This window comes from Dendrobates tinctorius, unplaced genomic scaffold, assembly GCF_039654945.1.
Source record: "Dendrobates tinctorius isolate UK_male_01 unplaced genomic scaffold, ASM3965494v1 ptg000011l, whole genome shotgun sequence".
NCBI lineage: Eukaryota > Metazoa > Chordata > Amphibia > Anura > Dendrobatidae > Dendrobates > Dendrobates tinctorius.
Window position 1 is genome coordinate 78386002 of NW_027361679.1, and position 13917 is coordinate 78399918.

Consider the following 13917-nt stretch of genomic DNA (forward strand, 5'->3'; position numbering starts at 1 on the left):
TCAAACCCATGAATCGTTGATATATCGCATCTCGTATTCGTCTTCAGTACCATTAAAACTGAAAATGTTAACAACTTTACAACCATGAAACCTTTGATACCATAAACTTCCATTAGTCATGTTTCCCGTTAAGTGGAGCTCTATAAGATGGCGATCCCACCACATATCCGTAAGTATTCAGCACAAAGACACATCCATCCAAGAGCAATGGGATGGGGGGGGGGCAAGGGGAGGGCGGGCAAGAGAGGAGAGAAGGAAGAAGAGGAAAGGAAAGGGAGACTGACCAATCACATCATCTGGTGTGGTCCTCCCCTTTACATTGCTAATAAAGCCTATCCCTCATCTCATCCCCCATTCACCCACGCAGAGAACCCCCCAAAGTCACAAGATCCCGCTATCAGTTATTTTCTCCTTCTCCCAGCTGTGCTCGTCCACGTCTATTGGGCTGTCTTCCGGGTTGGCGCTGTCTTTGGGGAAACTGCCCCCCTCGAGCGTCGTCCATTCTGTAAAGGGATGGTAGGGGTGGCCAGTCGAGGACGTCCACCTCGAGTAGATCTAGGGCAGCTGAGAATGGGATTCCGCTGGGGTGGCTCAGGCGATGCACTCTGCCCCTTTTCTGAACCCGGAGGCAGAACGGAAACCCCCAGGTATAGGGAAGATCCTGCTTTCGCAGTTCCTCCAATAGTGGACGAAGGGCTTCACGTCTCTGCAAGGTCCATCTGGATAGATCTGGTAGAAGCTGTATGTGGGTATCCAAGTACTTAATGGGTCCTGCTCTCCTTGCCGCCCCCATGACTGCGTCCTTAAGCTGGTACTTATGTACCCGACAGATCACATCTCTCGGTGGGTCTTGTGCACTAGGACGCGGGCCTAAGGCCCTATGGGCACGATCTAACTCCAGTGGGGTATCTTGGGGTCTATCCAATACTGAACTGAAAATGTCTCTCAAGGTGGCTTTCAACTCCTGAGGGGGGACTGATTCAGGTAATCCCCGTATTCTTATGTTATTCCTGCGTCCCCTGTTTTCAGAGTCGTCTAGCATCTCTGCCAGGGTCTGTAGCTGTCTAGCCTGGGCAGCCATGGCAGCCTCTTGAGCCTCTACTCTTTCATTCAGGGAGGTCAGGAGTTGGTTATGAGATTCAACTTTCTCTCCGCATTGTTGAATGTCATCCTTAAGTATGGAAAGTTCCGTTTTATAAGAAGATTCCAAGCGAGCAATATATTGTTCCATATCTTGTTTCGTCGGGATGTCTTTTATCTTATTATACAGTAATGCGAGATCGATTCCTGTGGGTAATACAGACTCTCCCGCCGGGAGAGGGGTCGCAGACCCGCATTGTGATGTTATAGGCGTGACTAGCTGAGGAGCAGGTGGGGGAGACATGCCAGACGGTAAGTCCTCCTGATAAGCATTTGTTATGGAGTGATTAGGCTGCCCTCCTATCTTGGGGTCCGCTCTCTCCTGAATTGTCTCATCTCCTGTGGTGGCAAGATTGCTGCCCGGAGGATTGGAGCCATGTCCCTGGGAGTATGGTGCAGGGTGTATCAGGTTGGCCCTTCCCAGGCCTGCGCTGGTTGCATCAGTGTCAGACCTCCTGCCTGTCGGTGGCGCTGCCCTCGCCATGAGAAGTCTGCCCCGCTCCTTTCACGGCCATCAAGGTCGCCTTGCTAGATCCCGGGGAGGTCCCCCCGCTGTCTCCTCTCCCTCCACGCCGCTCCCCCACCTCCGTTACCTTGCTCCCCGCCATCGGCGGGGCCGTCTGTCCTCTGCGCGCCGATTCCAACATGGCGCCTGCACATGCAGTCTTCTTCTTCCCCGCTCCCGTAAAGTAGCGGGAGATGCTGTGGGGAGCTTTTTCAGGTGCCGCGGAGCCTGTAGGCGCACTCCCCCGGTTTCTCCTTGTGGGCATTGGGGTACCAAACATCAGGGTGAGTCTCTTGTAGCGTTGGTTCTCAGTATAGGAGCGGGAGCTCTCCGGAATGCGTCCTCACTCCTTGCCCACCATGCCACGCCCCATTTTGCCTGCATTTTTACACCTGCGGATTCTTATAATGTAAGAGGTGTAAAAACGCTGCGGATTCCGCACAAAGAATTGGTATGTTGCGGATTCAAACCCGCAGTAAATCTGTGCGGAAATATCCGCAGCATATGCACAGCGTTTTTCATTTTACATTGAATTTAATGGTACTGTACATCTGTAAATCCGCTTCGGATCCGCAGCGTGTGCACAGACCATTAGGGTTATGGCTTGTTCACTATCCTCACTATTAAGGTCAGGGTGATGCCGATTTCTAAAAGCTCAGCCTTCTCTGACCTTGTACCAAAAAACTGCAGCCATGGGTTCACATGTGATTGTGACCTAATCATCCTTGTTTATTTATATAGCGCCGTTAATTCCACAGCGCTTTACAAAAATCATCATCACTGTCCCCATTGGGGCTCACAATCTAAATCCCCTATCAGTATGTCTTTGGAGTGTGGGAGGAAACCAGAGAAGAACCCCACACAAACACGGGGAGAACATACAATCTCCTTGCCAATGTTGTCATTGGAACCCAGGACCTCAGGTCTTCAAGGCTGCAGTGCTATCCACTGAGCCACCATACCACTCTGAGTTGCTTTCAGCTGATTTATGACAATGAAGTTAAACTTAAAATTCCTCGGTGTTATACTCTCCCATATAAACAAGCTTACTGACAGATTCTCAATTAACTCATTCTGCAGCCAGCAATAGACAGTGTAACCGAGGCTATAGAAAGCAATTTGCGCTACATTTTTAGTGAAGCCCATTTGCTTAGATAATTTTAGGCAAAAATACTCATATTTTAAGTTACAAAAAATGCCACAATCGTTGTCCAAAAACCTTTAATGTGAAAGATCGAAAGTCATCAAAGATAAATTAAGGGTTTTTTGCACTGAGACAATTTGTCTTTTTACATTTGTGCATCTTTCAAAATTTTTCAGCTATTGATAGCAACATTCTTTACCCAAACTGGATTGGGGTCCAGAAAAAAAAAAGTATACAGGTCTTTAACCCCTTAATGACCGTCACTACTTCTTTTAACTGACCTGAGATATAAGAGAATATCATCCCCACACAGGTGACAATCCAACAGCTGTCGGCTCTCCACTATATCTGACAACTTGCTGTATCACAAATGATTAGTGTTGGCACCATCCTTATCTGTTTAACCCCTTAGATGCTGCTGTCAATAGTGACTACATCATATAAATGGTTATCAGAGTGTGGGGGCTTCCTCTTTATCCCCATCGGCACCCTGACATCATAATTGAGTGGTCCTGATGTTTGTCATGGCAAATCATGGCCAAATAGAGTCTCCCGGCTATAGCGGTCAGTTCAAAAAGTGAGCGACATTTAGGTGGTAAAAATACACATTTTCATTTCTGTCATGCCACTTTGTATTAATTACTGAAAAACACATGAAGGGTTAATAACTACCAGACAGCAGTTTTCAGTATGTCAGGTGGTGCTGTTTTTAAAATGGTATCATTTTGGTGGTTTTCCATTATATAGGACCACTAAAGTCACTTCAAACCTGGATAGGTCCCTCAAAAAAATAATTTTGTAAATTTCTGTGAAAAATTAAAAATTACTGCCACATTTTTAAACCTTCTAAAATGCTAACAAAATAAAATAACATTTTACAAATGGTGCTGATGTAAAGCAGACATGTGGGAAATGTTATTTATTAATGTTTTTTTGCGGTCTGACTATCTTAATTGAAGGGATAATTATTCAGTTTGAAAATTGCTATTTTTTTTTACATTTTTGTCAAATTTCTGATATTTTTTTATAAATAAACACAAAACATAACAGCCTAAATTTACCATTATCATAAAGTATATTGTGTTACGAAAAATCAGTCTCAAAATCACTGGGATTTGTCGGAGTTATCACCACATAAAGTGACACTGGTCAGATTTTTAAAATTTGGCTCTGTCACTTAAGGTACTGTCACACTTAGCGATGTACCAGCGATCCCGACCAGCGATATGACGCAGTCAGGATCGCTGGTGCATCGCTAAGTGGTCGCTAGTGAGCTGCCACACAGGCAGATCTCACCAGCGACATAGCAGGGGTCGGGGATCGCTACTCACCTGTCACACCAGGCGATCCTGCGTCCTCCCGCCCGGCTCCACGCGTCGCTCGTCCTCACAGCAGGAAGCGCCACAGGAAGCTGACGACGAGAAACAGTCCTGAACGTTCTCGCGCGATCAGCGATAACAAGCGGGGGAGCCGGTCGTAGGTAAGTATCAGACAGAGATATCGCTAGCAATATCGCTATAACGTCACTAGTTATAGCGATATTGCTAGCGATATCTCTTAGTGTGACATGCCCTTAAGGGGTTAAATTGTTATCCATACCTGTATGAACAGAGCCTTGCAGTGTCTCTTCGGACTTCTGTTAACTCCTAATTCCTTTTTTATTTTTCACTCCCAATTCCTTTTCAGAAATGAGATGAAAGAGCTTGGAAGACATGGCAGAGAAGTGGAGGATAAGTTCTGCTTCCTAGTGGTGCCAAGCCAGATAGCAGCACACATATCTCAACAGGGCTTAAGTGTTGGATATATGAAAAACAAAGAGCTGGGAAATCCCGAAAGGGGTGTTTATTTGTTTCGACACATTGATGTTGCACTGAACGATGCTCATCAGAAGAAAATGAAGAAAATGAGTTCACTTGTGGTCTTAATATTTAAAGTATGTTTCTCGCAATTTGTATTGTCTATGCAAGTTAAGTGGTACATTAATTTGTATATTGCTTTTATATGTTCCTTTTGTTTCGTAGCTTAGTCTTGTAACAATAGTTTTTTTTTAATTTAATTATTTTTATAGAGCATTATTGCAGGACACCTGTTGAAAAGTAATAGATAAATCATGCTTAGAACTGAGAGAGAATTTTACTAGCTAGATTTGAAATTGTTTTCAAGACCAAGCGAAACTGTTTTACACTTTCAGGCCACGTGCCCACGTTCAGTATTGGGTCAGTGTTTTACTTCAGTATTTCTAAGCCAAAATCAGGAAAGGAACATTCAGAGGAAAAGAATAATAAAAACAAGTGGACAACTTCTGCACTTTTCACCCACTCCTGGTTTTGGCTTACAAATAGTGATGTAAAAAACTCTCCAAATCCTGAAAGTGTTAACGTGGCCTCATTCAAGGTATTTCGGTAGTAAACTCAGTACTACCTGATAATTCTGCTAAAGTTTACCATTACTTTCTTGGTAAATTTCATTCTAGACTCTGGTACCTCATTATATAAATTTGATACATTCTATACATACAAGTATAGTATAAACAATATTCCGGTGGTGTCCCGCTGGTGGTACATCACTTGGGTATTTCAATATGGCGGTCGGCATACTTCCGGTCGGCGCGGTGGATTGTGGGTTTCATCCAGACGGAAGTAGATGACGGACAATTTAAGGCAATTATATATATAGATATCTTGGAAAAAACCTTTTTGCGCTGCAGCCTGATCGCATATGTAATGAATTATATACACATTTGTTTACTGTAATCCTGAAGTTCCTAAAAAAGAAAAAAACTCCGTTTGAAATTGGCGCATATGTTATATGCATCACCATATAGTATAGTGCTTCCTCATATAGTATAATGCATCCCATATAGTATAATGCAACACCATATAGTATAATGCAGTCCGATCTGTAGTATAGTGCAGCCCCATATAGTATAATGCAGCCCCATGTAGAATAATGCAACTCCCATATAGTATAATTCAGCCCTATATAGTATAATGCAACCCCATATAGTATAATGCAGCTCCCAGATGGTATAATGAAGCCCAATATAGTATAATGAAGCCCAAATGTAGTATAATGCAGCCTCCATATAGTATAATGAAGCTCCCCATATAGTATAATGCATCCTCATATAGTATAATGCAGCCCCCATATGGTATAATGCAGCCCCATATAGTATAATGAAACCTCCATATAGTATAATGCAGCCCAATATAGTATAATGCAGCCCTATAGAGAATAATGCATCCCTCATATAGCTTAATGCAGCCTCATATAATATAATGCAGCCTCCATATAGTACAATGATAGTGCAGCCCCTATAAAGTATAATGCAGCACAATGTAGTATAAAGCAGCCCCATATAGTATAATTCACACCCCATATAGTATAATGCAGCCCCCATATATTATAATGCAGCACATTGTAGTTTAATGCAGCTCCATATAGTGTTATGCACACCTCCTAGTTCTCCAGTATTAATGGCCACCAAGTACTCACTGATTTAAAAAAAAACAAAACAGTGCATAATACTCATCTTTCCCCACTCTCCAGCTGCTCTTGTCTATGCAGCCTTCTCCTCAGCAGCTCCACTACCCAGCACAGCATGGCGCGATGAAGTGACGTCATCGCGCCTGCTGGCTGAGACGTCAGACGCAGAGGGGACATGATGGGAGAGGAAGAGTCACCTTACACTCCCTCCGCCATCATTGCTTTCTACTGTATTGGCATCTATACAATACATTTGAATGTGTGATGCCCTGACTCACGGGCCCCATAGCTGCATATGGTCTTGCCATTATTAGCAGCATGCCACTGGCTAGGCAGATGCCTACTTTGCCCGCCCTTTCGCTGGCCCTGAATATTATAAAATAATATATTTAATAATAATAATAATAATAATAATAATATAATAATGTATAATTTACTTTACACTTCACAAATACTTGCTACTTTGTATTGGTATATCACATAAAATACATTTAAGTTTGTGGGCATGACATGAAAAAATGTGGAAAGGGTCACGGGGTATGAATACTGAATACTTTTCAAGGTATTGTATAAGTGTGGGTATATATATTATATATATATATATATATATATATACGGTGTATATATATATACGTGTGTGTATATGTATGTATGTGTATATATATAATTACAATGGCATTTAAAAGTTTGGACACCCCTTGTCAAAATTACTGTTATTGGGAATCGTTAAGCAAGTTGAAGAAGAGTTTACTAGAGATGGGCGAACCCACACAGTAAAGTTCAGCATCCGTACCGAACACCTAGAGTTCGGGCACTGACTTCATCAGGAAGTCTGTGCTACTGTTCGGGATTGGCCTCCCGAACACCCGTTGTTTGTCAAACACTGCTTCTGATTGGCGATAAAATCATTACCGCCGTTAAGACAGCTGCGGTTCCCACGCTGTGAAATGACAGCATGAGCCCGCAGCTGTGATTGGAGGTAATGATTGGAGGTAAAACGTTTACCTCAGGTCACTGGTCTCGGCTGATGGGACTACTGCTCTCATAAGCCTACGCCTGCTGCCGCTAATAACATCGAAAGCAGGCATGGCTGATGGGAGTATTCATCAGCCGGCACCTGCGCTGTAAATAAATAATTTAAATACAAAACGGTGTGGATTCCCCTTTATTTTTGATAACCAGCCAGGCTAAACTAACAGCTGGGAGCTGCAGCCCTCAGATGTCAGCGTATTCTAGTTATCAAAAATAAAGGGGTCCCCACGCTTTTTTTAAAATTATTTACAAAAAAATATTTAAAAAAATTGGCATGGTGTTCCTCCAATTTTGGACAACCAACCTTGCTAAAGCAGACAGCAGGGGGCTGGTAAAGGGCCATGGATAATGCATCCCTCCTACCCTGCAAATAACAGCCTGCAACCTCCCAGAAAAGGCGCATCTATTAGATTCGTCAATTCTGGCGCTTTTCCCAGCTCTTCCCACTACCCTGTAGCGTTGGCAAGTGGGGTTCATATTTGTGAGGTTGATGTCACCTTTGTATTGTCTAGTGACATCAAGCACAACAGATTAGTAATAGAGAGGCATCTATAAGATGACTATCCATTACTAATCCTAAAGTTGTATTGTAAATAAACACACAGCAAGTATAAAGTATTTTATTTTAAATAAAAACAAAATACATTTTTCCTTTTTTTATTAAAAATAACAGACAGTTATACTCACGTAACGCCCATTCCATTAAATCCCTTCTCTCCTGTAATAAAACAAACAAAAAAACAGCAATATCCCTCACCTGTCCGTCGTTCTGTCCTACGCTGTAATCCATGTCTTGGGATTACTAGTTTTCAACCTGGACGGTGCCGAGATGCTGAGAACCACTAATGAATGAGCTGTTGTGATCTCGGCATCAGTGAGCAGCCATGAGGCTGCGTTCCCAGCTGGGCCAATGAACTGCAGTGTCCTTGGTGATATCCCCGCTAGCACAGTGAGAAAAAGTCTCACGGAGCAGAGGCGAGTTCACCGCAGTTCAAATTCACCGCTGTGAAATTCTCCTGGTGAACTACAATGAATTCAACTCTGCACTGTGAGACTTTTTCTCACTGTGTTAGCGGGGATCTCACCGGAGGGAGATTACGGCAGTTCATTGGCCGGGCTGGGAACGCAGCCTCAGTGACCTGCGGTAGCCTCGATGAGTAAACTGCTGCTTTCTGATGGTGTGTTCACAGCAGCTCATTCATTAGTGGTTCTCAGCCTGGATGGTTGCATCTTGGCACTGTCCAGGTTGAAAACTAGCAATCCACAGACATGGATTACGGTGTGGGACAGAACGAGGTGAATGATATTGTTTTTTTTCTTTGTTTTAGTACAGGAGATGGAGAATTCAATGAACTGGGTGTTAGGTGAGTATAACTGTATTTGTTATTTTTAAATAAAAAGGGAAAAGTGTATCTTTTTGTTTCAAATAAAATGCTTTATTTTTGCTGTGTGTTTATTTACAATATACAGGCGCTTCTCACACAATTATAATATCAAAAAGTTAATTCATTTCAGTTCTTCAATACAAAAAGTGAAACTCCTATATTAGATAGTCATTACAATCAGAGTGATCTATTTCAAGTGTTTATTTCTGTTAATGTTGATGATTATGGCTTACAGCCAAGGTAAAGCCCAAAGTCATTATCTCAATAAATTAGAATACTTTATAACACCAGCTTGAAAAATGATTTGAAAATCTGAAATGTTGGCTTACTGAAATGCAAGTTCAGTAAATGCATTCAATAGTTGGTCAGGGCTTCTTTTGCATCAATTACTGCATCATTGCGGCATGGCATGGAGGCGATCAGCCTGTTGCACTGCTGAGGTGTTGTGGAAGTCCAGGTCACTTTGAAAGCAGCCTTCAGCTTGTATACATTGTTGGGCCTGGTGTCTCTCATCTTCCTCTTGACAATACCTCATAAATTATGGGGTTAAAGTCAGGCGACTTTGCTGGCCAATCAAGCACAGTGGTACTGTTGTTTTTAAACCAGATATTCGTGCTTTTGGCAGTGTGGACAGGTGCCAAGTCCTGCTGGAGAATGAAATTTCCAGCTCCAAAAAGCTTGTAGGCAGAGGGAAGCATGAAGTGCTGTAAAATATCCTGGTAGACGGCTGCACTGACTTTGGTCTTGACAAAACACCTACACCAGCAGATGACATGGCTCCCCAAACCATCACTGATTGTGGAAACTTCACACTAGACCTCAAGCAGCATGGATTGTGGCCTCTCCACTCTTCCTCCAGACTCTGGGACCTTGATTTCCAAATGAAATTCAAAATTTACTTTCATTTGAAAACAACACCTTGAACCACTTAGCAATAGCCCGGTTCTTTTTCTCCTTGGCTGAGGTAAGACGCTTCTGGCGTTGTCTATCGGTCATGAGTGGCTTGACACAAGGAATGCGACACTTGTAGCCCATGTCCGGGATACGTCTGTGTGTGGTGTCAGTTGAAGCAATGACTCCAGCAGCAGTCCACTCCTTGTGAATCGTCCCCAAAAAATGAATGGCCTTTTCTTAACAATCCTTTCAAGGCTGCAGTTATCCCTGTTGCTTGTGCATCCTTTTCTACCACACTTTTCCCTTCCACTCAACTTTCTATTAATATGCTTGGATACAGCACTATGTGAACAGCCAGCTTCTTTAAAAATGATTTTTTTTGGCTTACTCTCCTTATGGAGTGTGTCTATGACTGTATTTTGGACATCTGTCATGTAAGCAGTCTTCCCCATGATTGTGGAGCCTACTGAAACAGACTAAGGGACCTTTTTAAACGCTTAGGAAACATTTGCAGGTGTTTTTTTTTTGTTCTTTATCTCAGTAAATTAGTGTCACGGGGTCCTTCTCCGATACCACACAACAACAGAGCAAGGGAAGGGTGAACAATCCCAAGACCTTTATTACAGGCAAAATTAGAAGGTCCATAAACAATCCACCACTCTGAGGATGCAATAGTCCAGAACAAGAACAGTCCAGTAACAGGATAAAATGTCTAGGGAGACGAGATTCCAAAACTCTAGCACCAGAGGATAAAATGGGTCCTTCTCTCTGGGGTGCAGTTTTCACGAATCTCTCCACACAGGAACTGACTTGTCCACCTCCTCTCCTCCCCACCCCCTTCCTTGTATACAGCTTCTGTCCTCCCCAGCCCCCTCCTTATGTCCAGGGGTAGTTAGATTGGTTGAGGAGACAATGGAGCCTTGGAGATTAAGGAACCACAGAGGGTCATCAAGAGACAGACACAGTCAGGCTACAGACGCACAAGGCAACAAGAAAAATACTATGAAAATCAGTGAAACAGAAATATACACAAAATGATATCCACACAGCATATCACACCTTCACAACCTCTCCCCCCTCCCCATAATAAGTGAGCACGCCATGAAGTCTACACAGACCTCTGGCCTGCTCACTTTAGTCCACATTGCTCAGTTATTTATAGTTCCTTGTACAGTGGCAGGGGTAGGTCGGCCTGGGGAGCCTATGCTTCTTCTTGTCGAGACAGACCATCGGCGTTCTGATGTTGGCTTCCCCACTTGTATTGGATGGAGAAGCTGTAGGGTTGTAAGGACAAGCTCCACCGCAGCAATCTTCCATTGTCCCCTGATACCCGGTTCAGCCACGTGAGGGGGTTGTGGTCTGTAACAATTGTAAAGTCTCTGCCATACAAGTATGGCTGCAATTTTTTTAGCGCCCATATGATGGCAAGGCACTCCTTTTCAATAGTGGCATAGGCAAATTCCCGATCCAGTAGTTTCCGACTGGCAAAAGCCAGGATGTTCTTCTCCGGCGGCGTTCACTTGGCTAAGTACTGCCCCAATCCAAAAGGTGGATGCATCCGTCTGCACGAGGAACCTGTGTTTATAATCAGGGGCAGCCAAGACAGGAGCAGTGACGAGGGCGGTCTTTAACACTGTAAAGGCATCCTCGCATGCAGTCGCCAGACAATACAAAGGTGATCTCAGCTCCACATATATGAACCCCACTTGCCACCGCTACAGGGCAAGTGGAAAGAGCCAGGAAAAGTGCCAGAATTGGCGCATCTAATAGATGTGCCTTTTCTTGGAGGCTGCGGTCTGCTATTTTAAGGCTGGGGGGGCAATATCCATGATCCTTTACTAGCCTGAGAATACCAGCCCCCTGTCTTTCTGGTTTAGCAAGTCCAGTTGTCAAAAATGTCGGTACCCCACACCGTTTTTTAAATTGTTTATTTAAATAATTAAAAATACGGCATAGGGACCCCTCTATTCTTTATAGCCAGCCTTACTAATTCTGACAGCTGAGGGTTGCATCCCCCAGCTGTCAGCACAATTCATCCATGGATTCATCAATCGCACAGACTGTACAACTTGCATGCAGCGCGGGATATGAATAGCATACTTTTTCAAAAGATTTCAGGGGTACTTCTGAGGGTTGTAGGAAACCCATTTAAAGGGAACCTGTCAGCAGGATTGTGTATCGTAGCCTACACACAGTGTCAGGTCAGTGCCGTTATACTGAATAAAATGATTCCTTGGTTGATGAAATCCGTCTTGTGCTTGTTTTTTAATCTTTATTTTCAGTTTGTAGTTAATGAAATACCCGTGTCCCAGGATGGCCTGTGGGTGGGGGTCTTTATGTGGCGCTCTGATTAGATATTGATAATGCAATTTCTGACAAGTCACTGAGGGGTCACTGCCCCCAAGTTTGCATAATGAATATCTATACATACTTTAGCGTGTGGTTTCATCAACAGGGTCAAACTGTTAACTGTCACGAACAGTCACCAGTTTGTGCGCATAGATGATGTTGAAATTGGTAATAGATTCATCTTCTCATGTTCACTACTTTCATGCCAACACAAATGTGGAGTACCGCAGTTCCTTCTCGACCAAGTAATCTGCAAATACATTCTACAAGAGTTCTGATCAGTCAAAATTTGCCATTACAGATGATGAAACTGTTGCAGATTAAGTTCAACAGTATCAATTTGGCCACTACATAAGTAACAATGAAGCTTTCTAAAATCATTACAGCTTGGATATTAGGACTATTGGGCTGGCCCACTCACTTTGGGACTCTTCTATGACCCCTAACTGTAGCATAGTTTTCACCTCTTCCGAGATGGCTTGTCGCCGGGCCTCAGGCACCCGATATGGCTTTAGTCGGACTTTGGCCTGTGGCTCCTTGACAATGTCATGTTGGATTAGGGAGGTGCGTCAGGGGAGCTCCGAAAAAACATCTGTATTTCGGCTAATGAACTCCCAGACCTCCTGAACCTGTCTAGGAGACAAAGTATCTGCAATTTTGACTGCGGGTTGGGCTTCTACTGCCTCGCCCCAAGGTAATGGAGCCTTCTCCATTTGAAACGCAGGCAGTGGACTATCCCCATCAAGGTTTTCTCTATCTTTCCATGGTTTAAGCAAATTAACATGGTAAACCTGTTCTGGCTTTCTCCGTCCTGGCTGTTGTACCTTGTAACCTACTGGCCCCACCTTTTCCATGATCTCGTAGGGTCCCTGCCACCTTGCAAGGAATTTGCTATCTACGGTAGGCACAAGTACCAACACCTTATCCCCAGGGCTAAGGTTCTTACCCGCGCCCCCCGGTTATAGACCCGACTCTGTGACTGCTGTGCTGCCTCCATATGTTCCCGGACCAAGGGTAGGACTGTCTCCATTCTTTCTTGCATTTTTGCAACATGTTCTATCACACTTTTGTGGGGGGGTAGGTTGGTTCTCCCAGGCCTCTTTGGCTATATCGAGTAAGCCCCGTGGCTGTCTGCCGTACAATAGTTCAAAGGGCAAGAACCCTGTAGATGCCTGAGGCACCTCCCGCAGTGCAAACAACAAATATGGCAATAAGAGATCCCAGTCCTTCCCATCTTTGGAAACTGCCTTTTTTAACATGCTTTTCAGCGTCTTATTGAACCTTTCTACCAGACCGTCTGTTTGGGGATGATAGAACGATGTGCGCAACTGCTTAATATTTAGCAAACGGCAGAGTTCCTTCATAATTTTTTACATAAAGGGGGTTCCCTGGTCTGTTAAAATCTCTTGAGGAATGCCCACCCGCGAAAACATACCCTTGAGTTCCTTTGCTATAAGCTTAGCTGATGTGCGGCGCAGAGGAATGGCCTCAGGATATCGGGTAGCATAATCCAGAACTACCAGGATGTGTTGGTGTCCCCTTGCTGACTTATTGAGAGGCCCCACCAGATCCATTGCCACTCTCTCGAAGGGTACCTCTATAATTGGCAAAGGCACCAAAGGACTCCGAAAGTGAGGCTGGGGACTGGTTACCTGGCACACTGGGCAGGAATTACAGAACCATTTAACTTCTTCATGGACCCCTAGCCAGTGGAACCGCTGCAGAATTCGGTATAGGGTTTTCTTTTGGCCCAAATGCTCACCATGTACATGTGCATGCGCTAAGTCCATTACCAGCCTACGATATGTCTGAGGTACGAGTAACTGTTCTACCAGTTCCCTACGTTTTTTCTCCACAAATCTTGGTGTAGCTCAAAGCGTGGCAACACTGTAGCTGCCCCAGGTTGTTGGGGTTCCCCATTGACAAACAGTACTTTTTCTCTGGCCCGGGCCAGAGTAGGGTCTCTGAGTTGCGCCGTACCA